Below are 12,804 nucleotides of genomic sequence, written 5' to 3' on the forward strand. Positions count from 1 at the left end.
AGTTCAATCATAACAACTTGGAGATAGAACACTTACCTCCAAGAAAAGAAAACTGTTTGTACCTGGCAGAATGACATCGGCAACAAGGCCAGAAGGGAAGCTTATCCAGCAAATGTCCAGCAAAGGTTAAGGGAGCTAAAGAGTTTTTGGTGGACTGAGAAAGCCCTGGAAAACCAGAGACTGGCAGACTCTGGTAACACGAGAGGCTTCTTCAGTGCTACTAAAGCAGTCTATGGTCCAAGCTACTGCAGATTAAACCACTGCATTCAAAGGATGGGAAGAACTTGCTAAATTATCAGAAGTTATCAATGATCAATGGAGAGGGCACTTTCAAGAGCTTGTTAACCACAACAGCACTGCTGAACCAGAGGTTACTAACTAAATCCTCCAGAGACCCGTGAGAGAAGACATGGGTGAACTTCTCAGTATGAAAGAGGTCCATGATGCTGTCGGGAGCATGAGAAGCAACAAAGCCAGTGGTCCTGTTGTGATCCAGCAGTGATCCTTACAGAAGGTGGACCAGCACTCCTGCTCCACATACACGTTCTGCTTATGAAGGTCTGGGAAAAGAAACAAATGCCCTCAGAGCTCAGGGATGTTCCAATAGTGATCATATTTAAGAAGTGGGGGGCAAGGGAAGATTGTGGCAATTTGCCTGTGTCAACAACAGGCAAAATACTTGCACGTACCCTTGTCAACTGACTCCTTCTGCTCTCTGAAGTACTCCCTGAATCGTAGTATAGTTTCCACCCACGTAGAGGTACCTGAGACATGATCTTCTCAGCACACCAATTACAGCAGAACTACCACGATCAAAGGCACCACTTGTACTTCGCTTTCATAGAGCTGACAAAGGCATTTGATAGAGTAGGCCACCAAACTCCCTGGTGTATCCCATCAAGACATGATTGTCCTGACAAGCACTTCCAAATACTGAGGCTACTGTATGATAACATGTCAGCCACAGTAATTGTGGTTCTGAATCTGATCCCTTCACTGTGAAGACAGGAGTCAAACAGGCTGCATCATTGCACCCACCCTATTTGCCATCTTTATTGCTGACATTCTTCACCTCAATGGCCAAGACCTGCCACATGGAATCCCAATCGTGTATAGAATGGTCAACAGGCTTTTCAGCTTCAACCAGTTCAAGGCCAGGAACGAGGTCAGCACCACTTCTATCATGGAGCTTCAGTATGTGAATAACAACACCATCGCAACACTCTGAAGAAGTCCTCCAATGCATCCTGAATGCCTTTGAATACATATAGGGCCCTGGGTCTTGTTTTGAATATAAAAAAATACACTGGTCCTATATCAGCTACCACCCAACTGGCCATTTATCCAGCCCTCCATAAAAGTTGTCAATATCGATCTTGAATATGGAGACCATTTTCCCTACCTTGGCAGCATTCTCTGCTCAAAAGCAGACATTGACTCAAAGATTAACCACCCCCTAAGTAGTGCCAGTGAAGCCTATGCAAGATTAAGGAAAAGTGTCTTTTAAGTCCGTAATCTAGAGGTTCCAAACTAAATGTTTGATCTATCGAGCAGTCATCCTTCATAGATTTACATGGAGCTGAATCGTGGACTACCTACAGTAGACACGCAAAAGCCCTGGAACAGTACCACCATAGATCCTTACAAAAGATTTGGAGAATCAGCTGGAAGGACAGACACACTAACACCAGCATACTGGAAGAGGCCAATATGACCAGTACCTCCACCACAATAAAGCAACACCAACTCCGATGGATAGGTCATGTCTCTCAGATGCCTAACTCACGTCTCCCAAAATAGATATTTAATTTACAGTTGATGGAAGGTGAGAGAGCCTCTGGAGGAAATTTGCTCAAGAGTGAGTTGTGTTACATGGGAACTTCCTCCTCTGTGCCACAGCGAACAAGTGGCAGCTGTCAAAGGAGAGAATGAACAAGTGAAATACACAACCACTAACCACTACTCTTGCTCACACTGCACTGGTATACGTGGATCTCAGATTGGCCTCTTAAGCCACCTGATGACCAACCAATAGACAACTCCTTAGGGGACCATCATATTCAACTTGATGAAGGAAGAGCAGTAGATGTACTGTATATGGATTTCAGCAAGGCATTTGATAAATACCCCATGCAAGGCTTATTGAGAAAGTAAGGAGGCATGGGATCCAAGGGGACATTGCTTTGTGGATCCACAACTGGCTTGCCCATAGAATGCAAAGAGTGGTTGTAGACGGGTCATATTCTGCATGGAGGTCGGTCACCGGTGGTATGCCTCAGGGATCTGTTCTGGGACCCTTACTCTTCGTGATTTTTATAAATGACCTGGATGAGGAAGTGGAGGGATGGGCTAGTAAGTTTACTGATGACACAAAGGTTGAAGGTGCTGTGGATAGTGTGGAGAGCTGTCAAAGGTTACAGTGGGACACTAATAGGTTGCAAAACTAGGCTGAGAAGTGGCAGATGGAGTTCAACCCAGATAAGTGTGAGGCGGTTCATTTTGGTAGGTCAAATATGATGGGAGAATATAGTATTAATGGTAAGACTCTTGGCAGTGTGGAGGATCAGAGGCATCTTGGGGTCCGAGTCCATAGGATGTTCAAAGCAACTGTGCAGGTTGACTCTGTGGTTAAGAAAGCATACGGTGTATTGGCCTTCATCAATCGTGGAATTGAATTTAGGAGCCAAGAGGTAATGTTGCAGCTATATAGGACCCTGGTCAGACCCCACATGGAGTACCATGCTCAGTTCTGGTTGCCTCACTACATGAAGGATGTGGATACCATAGAAAGGGTGCAGAGGAGATTTACAAGGATATTGCCTGGATTGGGGAGCATGCCTTAAGAGAATATGTTGAGTGAACTCGGCCTTTTCTCCTTGGGGCAACGGAGGATGAGAGGTGACCTGATAGAGGTGTACAAGACAATGAGAGGCATTGTTCATGTGGATAGTCAGAGGCTTTTTCCCAGGGCTGAAATGGTTGCCACAAAAAGACACAGGTTTAAGGTGGTGGGGAGTAGGTTCAGAAGAGATATCAGGGGTAAGTTTTTTTAAAAACTCAGAGTGTGGTGAGTGTGTGGAATGAGCTGCTGGGGACAGTGGTGGAGGTGGATACTATAGGATCTTTTAAGAGACTTTTGGATAGGTACATGGAGCTTAGTAAAATAGAGGGCTATAGGTAAGCCTAGTAATTCCTAAGGATGGGACATGTTCGGCACAACTTTGTGGGCCAAAAGGCCTGTATTGTGCTGTAGGTTTTCTATGTTTCTATGGTTACACCACTACATACGGATTAAAGAAAAAGCAACAATTTCCAAATATGTCAAAAAATACTTAGCATCTAATCTAATGGAAAAGGAAAAATAAATACCGTAGATCTGATAGTAATTCTCTTGCCACATTTTAGACCAGAAGACCACATGATATAGGAGCAGAATTAGGCTATTTGGCCCATCAAATCTGCTCTGCAATTTCATCATTGATGATCCAGTTTTCCTCTCAGTCTCTCTTTTCCTAGATATTTTGAATTTAATATGTTAAGCAGATAATCTGGGCTCATGAAGGACAAAGATAATGAGATCTGAGTCTGGTGTGATAGATATTTTTTGAGTATGTTCTAGATTTAGAAAGGCAGAATTCAAAGAGCATGTTGTTGGAAAACTGAACCCTGAACCCTGCAGCTGAAAGGGTTTATGTAGCAGTAGACATAGTAGACCAAGAAACGCTTTTTGAAATTTGAATTAAGTTGTCTGTGTCATAGGTAGATTATGGAATTCGGAGGACAACTTAGAACAAAACAGGGCACTGTTGTTGTGCACCACTGGGTACAGCATGATAAACAAAATTAAAAGAGCACAAATTGCCTGATATGTCGATGCATTCTGCAGGGGGGAATACAATTCCCCCTATGGAATCTAAACCTCATCATTTGTGAATGATAAATGAAGCATTATGTAATGCAGCAGAAGATAGTTTATACTTTATTACTATCAACCAAATATGAAGCAGCTGGGCAAAAAGCCTTCGAAGCGATTTTTTAAAAGATTGCAGTATGACGTACAAAGTCGCACAAAAGATTCTGCCTTTATTATGTAACTCAGCTTTAAGGAATTGTTGATTGGACTGATCGGATTTTTAATTATGATTACTCTAAAAATAAATGTTTATGGTCTATGTCACAACTGAACTACGTAAGCACCTGATATTAAAAAACCTACAGCGCTCTGCTCTTATCAGCAGAGATTAAATCATAATCCCATTCCTCAAGGCTCAATCAGCCTTGAGCCCAGTCTGATAGGCAGAGTCAAGGCTGAACATTGGCACATTTCTGTATTTGTTGATGGGTGATATAAAGAAGGACTGAAGCTAACTCAGTCTAGAAAACTGAGTCATATGATTTTTTTTGGGTTGGTTTAAGATGGCTATAGCTTATTCTGCAGGGTAAATGTATAACTCGCGTTGGTTTAGCCTTATTGCAACTTGTTCTGAATGGTCGTGAAGATTTTCAAATTCTTGTGAAACTACATTTTCTACATAATTTTTATTTTTTATATAAAAGATATGGAAGAATATGCAATATCAAATTCCTACTCTGTTCAGCATATCAGCAATTCTACTTTTATTCTGTGAATCTCTTTGCTTATGATAGCAGCTAATGCAGACAGCTATTAGTTAGGGAACCATTATAATCTGTGTTCTTGGTTTAACAGAAACAAGAATATTAGTATAAATATTTAATAGTTCATTTTGTGTAAACTCTCAGAATGGATTTTCTGATTTCATGAGTAAGTTGAATGAATAACTCACAATTTCAATGATAAATCATGTATTGTTAATAAATAGAAAGTTCATTTTAAATTTTATTAGACCACACATGCTACATAACACTTCCCTTTTGAAATGACTGGCTTTATACTGGGAAATTGCCATTTAGAAGGTACAAGAGTCTCAGGACTCATACCAACAGGTTCAAGAACAGTTACTACCCCTCAACCATCAGCATTTTTAACAAATGGGATAACTACACTCACAGCCCATCCATTGAGATATTCCCACAACCAGTTACCTCACTGTACTGCTATATATCTGTGTGTGTGTCTGTCTGTCTGTGCCTAAGACTTGTGCACAGTACTGTAGATCCGCTGTGATGCTGAAACCCTGAAACCTGTAAACCCCAGCTGACCTGTGAATGTCATGCAGTGTATATCGGCCACATCAAGGCGTGCAGGAGGTGTAGCTGTTTGGGTTACCTGGAGAAATCAGTGGTAGCAGAACACTGCATTCACAATGGCAGAGGATTAACTTTGACAGCACAAAACTACTGTGCCATGCCAATGGCTTTTTGGACCAACTAGCAAAGGAAGCCATTGAAATAAAACTAGAGGAAAAGAATTTTAACAAAGACGAATATCTCGCTGGAAATCGCTTGTAAGTAAGATGGGAGATTGTAAACCTGATTGGATGAGGACTAACCAATCAGGAGAGACAAACTACAGGGGCATAAATACCACCAGATTAGACATGACCCAGGTAGCATCCCTGATGAAGATGGCGGAGTTTGTCATCGAAACGTCAGTTATAATCAATATCTGTACCCCGCTGGAAGCCCGAGAAGAGTTTATTCAACAATGGTGTCATCAGCAAGTTTATTGATGGTAGTTGAGCTGTGCTTAACAACACAGTCATGAGTGCTTTCTCATGTAGAATGGCAAAACTGGTAATATAACCAATAAAGAATTTGACACAGCTAATTCCATATTCCATTTTCTTTACTGATCTGCCAAACTCCAGATATGTTTCATCCTGCAAAACCTATAAACAGCTCTCAACCATCAAGGCACAAGTTTCCTTTTTAGGTGAAGCACAAGCCTGGAGCTCATTTGTTTCATGTTAATATGGCTGGCCATTAATGTCAGAATGCAACCCAGATCTAACAGATTTAACTAAAATAAGAACCAAATGTGTCTTTTTTTCATTCTGTTTTCAAGCTGCATTTTCTCTCTGGAGTTTGAATGATGGTCTGTATAATAAGCAGAATCATCTGAAATAGAAATTTGGAATAATAAATGATGCTATAGATCTAAATTACTGTCCTCTAGCAAGAGATTAACAAGTACTCAGAGAACCTAAGAGGCTTAATCAGTACGTGAATTTGATGATCATTACGTCAATAGATTTTTGCTAATGAATTAGTGGCCAGTTGTCCTTTGAAATTTGAGTGAGAAGAAATATTTCCTGCATTTAGTTTTTACAATAACTAAATTAAATGCAACTAGGTTTAAAACTGAGATCCTTCCCCCAATGATTAACGTACCAACAATGTGTTACTGTCTGCTTGTGTTGGGTTTGCCCCAGATAAATGGACATCACAATATCACTCTATCTTTTGATATTTGTATGTTCTTGCTTGCCTACATTTGTAATTATTTAATGGTTCACAATCTCTACAGTTCTGAAAACAAAACCCTTCACTCTAGTGTCCTCAAATATGTCCAAGTTGGCCCAACCTCTTCCAATAAACAGAGATATTTGCTGTATGATATCAGATTTTCCAATCAGCCTGCTACTAACAATTAAGGCAGTGTAGAGCATTAAAGCAATGACTAGTTACATATGCTATAGCCATTTCAAAAGAAATTACTAAGCAGTTAGATAAGAACTGTCAAATTATTGTTTAAATCATGCACCCACACACACATATTTTACTATCTAAATTTAAACAAATGTAAGAGAACATTCTCCTACATTTAGCAAGCTGAAGAACTCTTTTCCAAAATGCATTTATAGGGAGGATATTATAACAATTCTGATGTGTATTGTACAATTGAGTCCATGACTGTGACTTTATTTAAATTTAAGTCTCTTCCAAACTCAGATCTCTAAAGGAAGTACAGAATATAGAGTTGGTATGTTGACAATATCATTTCGAATGTCTATCTTTCAGCAAAACTTTTTAAATATCTAAAGGCAAAGATATGACAGATATTTTCAGTACAAGTGATACATAATTTGTTTTTATGGATAAATTTGGAACTACTTGTTATTTTTATGTGTATGGCTGAATTGGATATTTTTGGCCCAGACAAACGCCTCTTGGGTCTCCATGAAGCACAGCTAAATTCAAATTAATATTATGAACATGTACACATTCAAAGACATACGTACCTAAGAACTTACCACTACTTCTGTCATACCACTGATCAATTCCTCACACAAGCTAATGAGATTGACCAAGAGTCCATATAGCATTCTTAAAGCAAAATAAATGAACATATAAATTTGGCATGGTGCTAAATTAGTAAATCAATTTATTATTGTCACATACACCAAGGCAATGTGAAAATCATTTCTTGTGTATTGTTCATACAGATCAATTCAATACAATAGTGCATTGAGGTTGTACAAGACAAAACAATAACAGAATGTAAAATAAAATGTTACCTTTACAGAGAAAGTGCAGGGTAGGTAGAAAATAAGGTGTAAGGTCATAACGATGTATATTGTGAGGTCGAGTCCATCTTATTGTATTAGGGAACTGTTCAATAGTCTTATAACAGTAGGATAAAATCTGTCCTCGAACGTGGTGGTCTGTGCTTCAGGATTTTGCATCTTCTGTCCGACCAGAGCAGGAGAAGAGAGATTTCCAAGATCAGTGAGGTCTTTGATTATGCTTTACCAAAACAGAGAGAAGTGTATGCACATTATGGAGGGGAGGCTAGTTTCTATGATGTACTGAGCTGTGTCCATCAGTCTACAGATTTTTTTGGTAGAGCAGTTGCCATACACAGTTGCCATCACATACAGTATTTGGATGGGATGTTTTCGATGGAGCATTGATAAAAAATGGTGAGGGTCAGAGGGAACATGCCAGATTTTCTTTAGCATCCTGAGGAAGTAGATGCACTGGTAAGCCTTCTTGGTCATTGCATGAACTTGGTTGGACCAGGATAGGTTATTGGTGATGCTCACTCCTAGAAACTTGAAGCCCTCAACCCTCTCAACCTCAGCACCAGTGATGCAAGTAGGAGCATTTGCACTGCCTCCTTCCTGAAGTCAATGACCAGCTCCTTTGTTTGCTGACAATGAGGGAAGAGTTGTGCCTTGACACCATGTTGCTGGCATCTCTGTCTCCTTCCTGTACTCCAACTCATCAGTATTTGAGACAGACAGACAGACATACTTTATTGATCCCGAGGGAAATTGGGTTTTGTTACAGCCGCGCCAACCAAAAATAGTGTTGAAATATAGCAATATAAAACCATAAATAATTAAATAATAATAAGTTAATCATGCTAAGTGGAAATAAGTCCAGGACCAGCCTATTGGCTCAGGGTGTCTGACACTCCGAGGGAGGAGTTGTAAAGTTTGAAGGCCACAGGCAGGAATGACTTCCTATGACGCTCAGTGTTGCATCTCGGTGGAATGAGTCTCTGGCTGAATGTACTCCTGTGCCTAACCAGTACATTATGGAGTGGATGGGAGTCATTGTCCAAGATGGCATGCAATTTGGACAGCATCCTCTTTTCAGACACCACCGTCAGAGAGTCCAGTTCCACCCCCACAACATCACTGACTTTACGAATGAGTTTGTTGATTCTGTTGGTGTCTGCTACCCTCAGCCTGCTGCCCCAGCACACAACAACAAACATGATAGAAGTGGCCACCACAGCCTTGTAGAACATCCTCAGTATCATCTGGCAGATGTTAAAGGACCTCAGTCTCCTTAGGAAATAGAGATGGCTCTGGCCCTTCTTGTAGACAGCCTCAGTGTTCTTTGACCAGATTTGTTCCAATACAGTGATATGATCTGTAAACTTGTAGATGGAGTTAGAGCAGAATATGGGCACTAAGTTGCATGTGTGCAAGTAGAGCAGGTACTGAGAACATGGCATCAGTGTGAGGACAATCGTGCCAGAGGTGATGCTGCCTATCCTAACTGATTTTGGTTGATTGGACAGGATGTCAAGAATCCAGTTGCAAAGGTATGTATTGAGTTCCAGAGCTAGGAGTCTGGAAATAAGTTTACTTGGATTTATAACAGCGAAGATAGAGCTGTAGTCAATAAACAATAATCATATATACGTATCTTTACTGTTCAGGTGTTCCACAGGTGAATGATGTAGATCCAGTAAGATGATACCTGCCTTAGGTGTGTTTCATCGAAGGGCAAAGTGTTGTGGGTCATGGAAACCAGAGTTAATGCATGCTTTTCCAGCCTCTCAAAGCACTTCACGATAGTGGATGTCCAAGCCAATGGATGGTTGTCATTAAAGCACATTATCATATTTTTCTTCAGTACTGGGTGGAAGGTTGCTGACAGGAGAGTTTTTAGTGGTGAAAAGAAAAGATGCACACCTTTGCTGAATGGTTCAGGATGTAGTGAGAAGGTAGCAAGCGTGCATTGTTAATAAATTTACTTTGAACTTTTGAACTTTAAAGTGTGGGTGAGTTCAGGGGCTTTGGAGTGACATGGTGTATTGGGGAATGGTGGCTTGTGAGAGAGAAAATCTACAGTACCTCATGAACATTCAGCATAGGAATGATATCTTTGGCCCATTATGTCTATGCTAACCATAATGCCAATTTAAACTAATCCCATCTACCCAAATATGTTCTATATTCTTCCATTCCCTCCCTGCCTGTTCATGTGCCTGAACGTTTAACAGCTCAGCTAATCAAATCATTGAAAATAAAGTTTCAGAAATGAGAATTATCCATCACCATGACCAATAATTCTTAATTGCCCACATTGCAACTTACCTACCATTGAGGGCATCTTCAAGTGGCTGTGCCTCAGTAAGATGATGTCCAGTATTAAGAATCCACTCTATCCAGGAGATATTATCATTAGAAGGGTACAGGACTCAGAAGACACACACTCAGTGACTTGTGAACATTTTCTTTCCCTCCAGCATCAGATTTCTGAATGGTCCATAAACATATAAACACTACCTTATTATTCCTTTTTACTTTGCACTATTTTATAACTCAATGGTTCAATGGTTCAAATTAATATCAGAGAATGTGTACAGTAAACAATTTGAAATCTTTACTCTACACAGACATCCACAAGACAGAAGAAAAACCCCAAAGAATGAATGACAGAAAATGCTAAAACCCAAAGCCCCCTCCCCTGCACAAGCAACAGCAAAAACATCAATCGTCCCCCTCCCTCACTTGTTCCAGCAAAAGCATCAACCTCTCCCAGCACCCACCATGCAAGCCCCCATGTTCTAGTCCATCAACAACTGCTGTCCATCACAACACTTTGACACCCCAGCCAGGCTCTCTCTCACTAGTAAGGGAGAAAGAGATATCATTTCTGCAACAGACGAGAAGGGAGACCAACAGCCCACTGATTCGATGTTACAATCTGCAGCATCACTTATTCGAGTTCTCCCAACTTGAGGGCCAACAGATTCTCACTCACCATCAGGTGAGAGATGGGAGAGTGGGAGGGAGTGCAGGAGCCTTTCAACAGTGGTGTACACTGCTGTCTCGATGTTTCAATCTCCTGTCATGCTTCAGCAGGCAACATCACCGAGGAATCGGGTTGTCCACAGAGTGGCACCCTGAAGGCACACGGCTTCCAGGCTGCATCTGGCATTAGCAAAACTCGAGTTCCACCGCCCGTGAAGAACAGTAATCTGAGTGCAGCTGAAGATGGTGGACGCTAACAGGACCCCAGTCAACTTGGAAAGGAAAAAAGAGACCTGAGAAGAGAAGAAATTAAGCTGTTTCATGGACAAATTGGAAGAAGTGGCCCAGGTCCGCAAAAACATCTAACGTCATTTTAGCGGTGCAGCGCAGCAAAATAACACATATCACGTTGTATAAGGCAGTGACAATAAACTTGATTTTTATTCTAATTCTTTGAACAATTTTGTTATTTGGAATTCGTATGCAGAGCCATTACAGTCATTGGTATACTGGTGTGTTATTCAGTGTTCTCATGCCCAGGCCTCCATTGTTAGGGGAAGGGTGGATGTACAGATAGTCCAGGTCAGTTACCGCTACAAGCTCGGAGACATTCTCCTGCGTTTTCCCTTCCAGGATGTGGTTGAAACAACCGTTCAACAGAAATTGCATCCCAAGTGGCAGCATATCCTATGGGAGCAAATAGTTCAGGATGATGTCAGTCTGGATGTCTGCAGTCTGGATTAAATGAGTCACCACTTATCTTGGTAGCTGAACAAGGAGGAGAAAAATGCAATATTTTTTAAAGACTTTGAGCGAAAATTAAAGTCATAGTATTTATAGAAGCTTGTGAAAGTGGACACTGTGTGAAACTAATTTCCGCATTAATCTGTTGTATCTATTATTAGAGAAAAACTGTGACATACATCACCCTTCAGGTGGCACACTCTATCAAGCGTAAATTCCCGTGTCATGTTTAAAAATATCTATCAAAAAGGACGAAAACCAATCACTTAGACCAACTGTCCTGCAAGTGAGCATTCCCTCCATCCCAAAGGGAGGTAGTTATTCTTCCCAAATTTAATAGGTATCTTCTAATCTGAAAATGTAACTGTTCCAGTTCTTACTATTAGATTACAAATGCTTTGAGGACAGAACTTTACTTTCAGAGGTAGTCGTTTCCAAAAAATGCATGGTCTCCGAGTTTGGCATCAGCTTTAGAATTAACATTACCTCAAATAGGAATTTAAAGTGGTGTATATTTGGAAATGTCTAATCAAAAGGCTGTGTAAGTCATGTCAACTGAAATTTTCAGACCTGAGGGCATGAAGGGAAATAAAGGCCGGGTCATGAGATTGACTACAACATCATCTGTAGCTTGACTGAAAGACCGAAAACCCAAAAGAGGGTGAAAGTCCTGCTCCAGATTTTATGTTCCAGTAGGAACATAAAGCTCAGAAGTACAGCCTCATAAATTCATAATGGTATTTTTTTTTCTCTGTGGTACTCTGGGTGTTGCCATCACAAAAGGAAAAGACCTGATTTATATACCTTATTGGGGACATTGCTACAAGTTAAGCAGGTGATCTTTTAAAACAGAGGTGCACAAAAATTTCTTCCTAAAGAGGATGGAAAATCTCTGGAATTCTCCACCCCAGAGGTTTCTGGAGGCTGGATCACTGAAGTATTTAAAGAGGTGACAGATATATCTTTGAAAGATCAGGGCTTTGAAGGCAATGTAGAACCACCAGCGAAGACAAGTTGAGGCCTGAGGCAGATAAGCCATATTTGTACTGAAAGGCCAAGCAGACATAAGGCCCAGGTGTAGCATTTGATTTACATTTAAGGTATCAATCTTATTGGTTTCTACACAACATGGAGGCCAGTTTGTACCCAGAAAAGTCTCAACTAGCAATGAGAGGAATAATGTTAATCTTTTCTGATGGTATTGGTTAACAGTTAAAGATTGTCTAGATCACTGGGAAAACTGTTCAGTTTTTCTTCAGAAGAGGACATGAAATCTTCCACATCAACCAGACAAGGTGAAGGAGGCCGTGCTTTAAATCCACTAGGCAAATATTTCCAGGGCCCTTTGGTGATAATTGCCAGCAGCAGCATAGTCTCCTAAGAGATTATTACTTTATATGTGCCAAGATCACTGCTCTTAGCAATGTAGTTTCAAGAAACTCCTCCTTCAGTGCACTTTCTTATTCCCATCATATGCAAAGCTCCCGCCCTGGTCACTCGTCCTTTCTTCACTACTCAAGCGCACCCTTGCTGAAGATTTCATGCTTGACGGAATTTGTTCAATATTCTGTCTGGCCAATTGGGGTGGTTGTTGGAATGGAAAAGCACCCACTGTATAACCTTCCATCTGGCTGCAGGGCTC

The sequence above is a fragment of the Hemitrygon akajei genome, chromosome 7 (assembly GCF_048418815.1).
Source record: "Hemitrygon akajei chromosome 7, sHemAka1.3, whole genome shotgun sequence".
In the NCBI taxonomy this organism is placed as follows: domain Eukaryota; kingdom Metazoa; phylum Chordata; class Chondrichthyes; order Myliobatiformes; family Dasyatidae; genus Hemitrygon; species Hemitrygon akajei.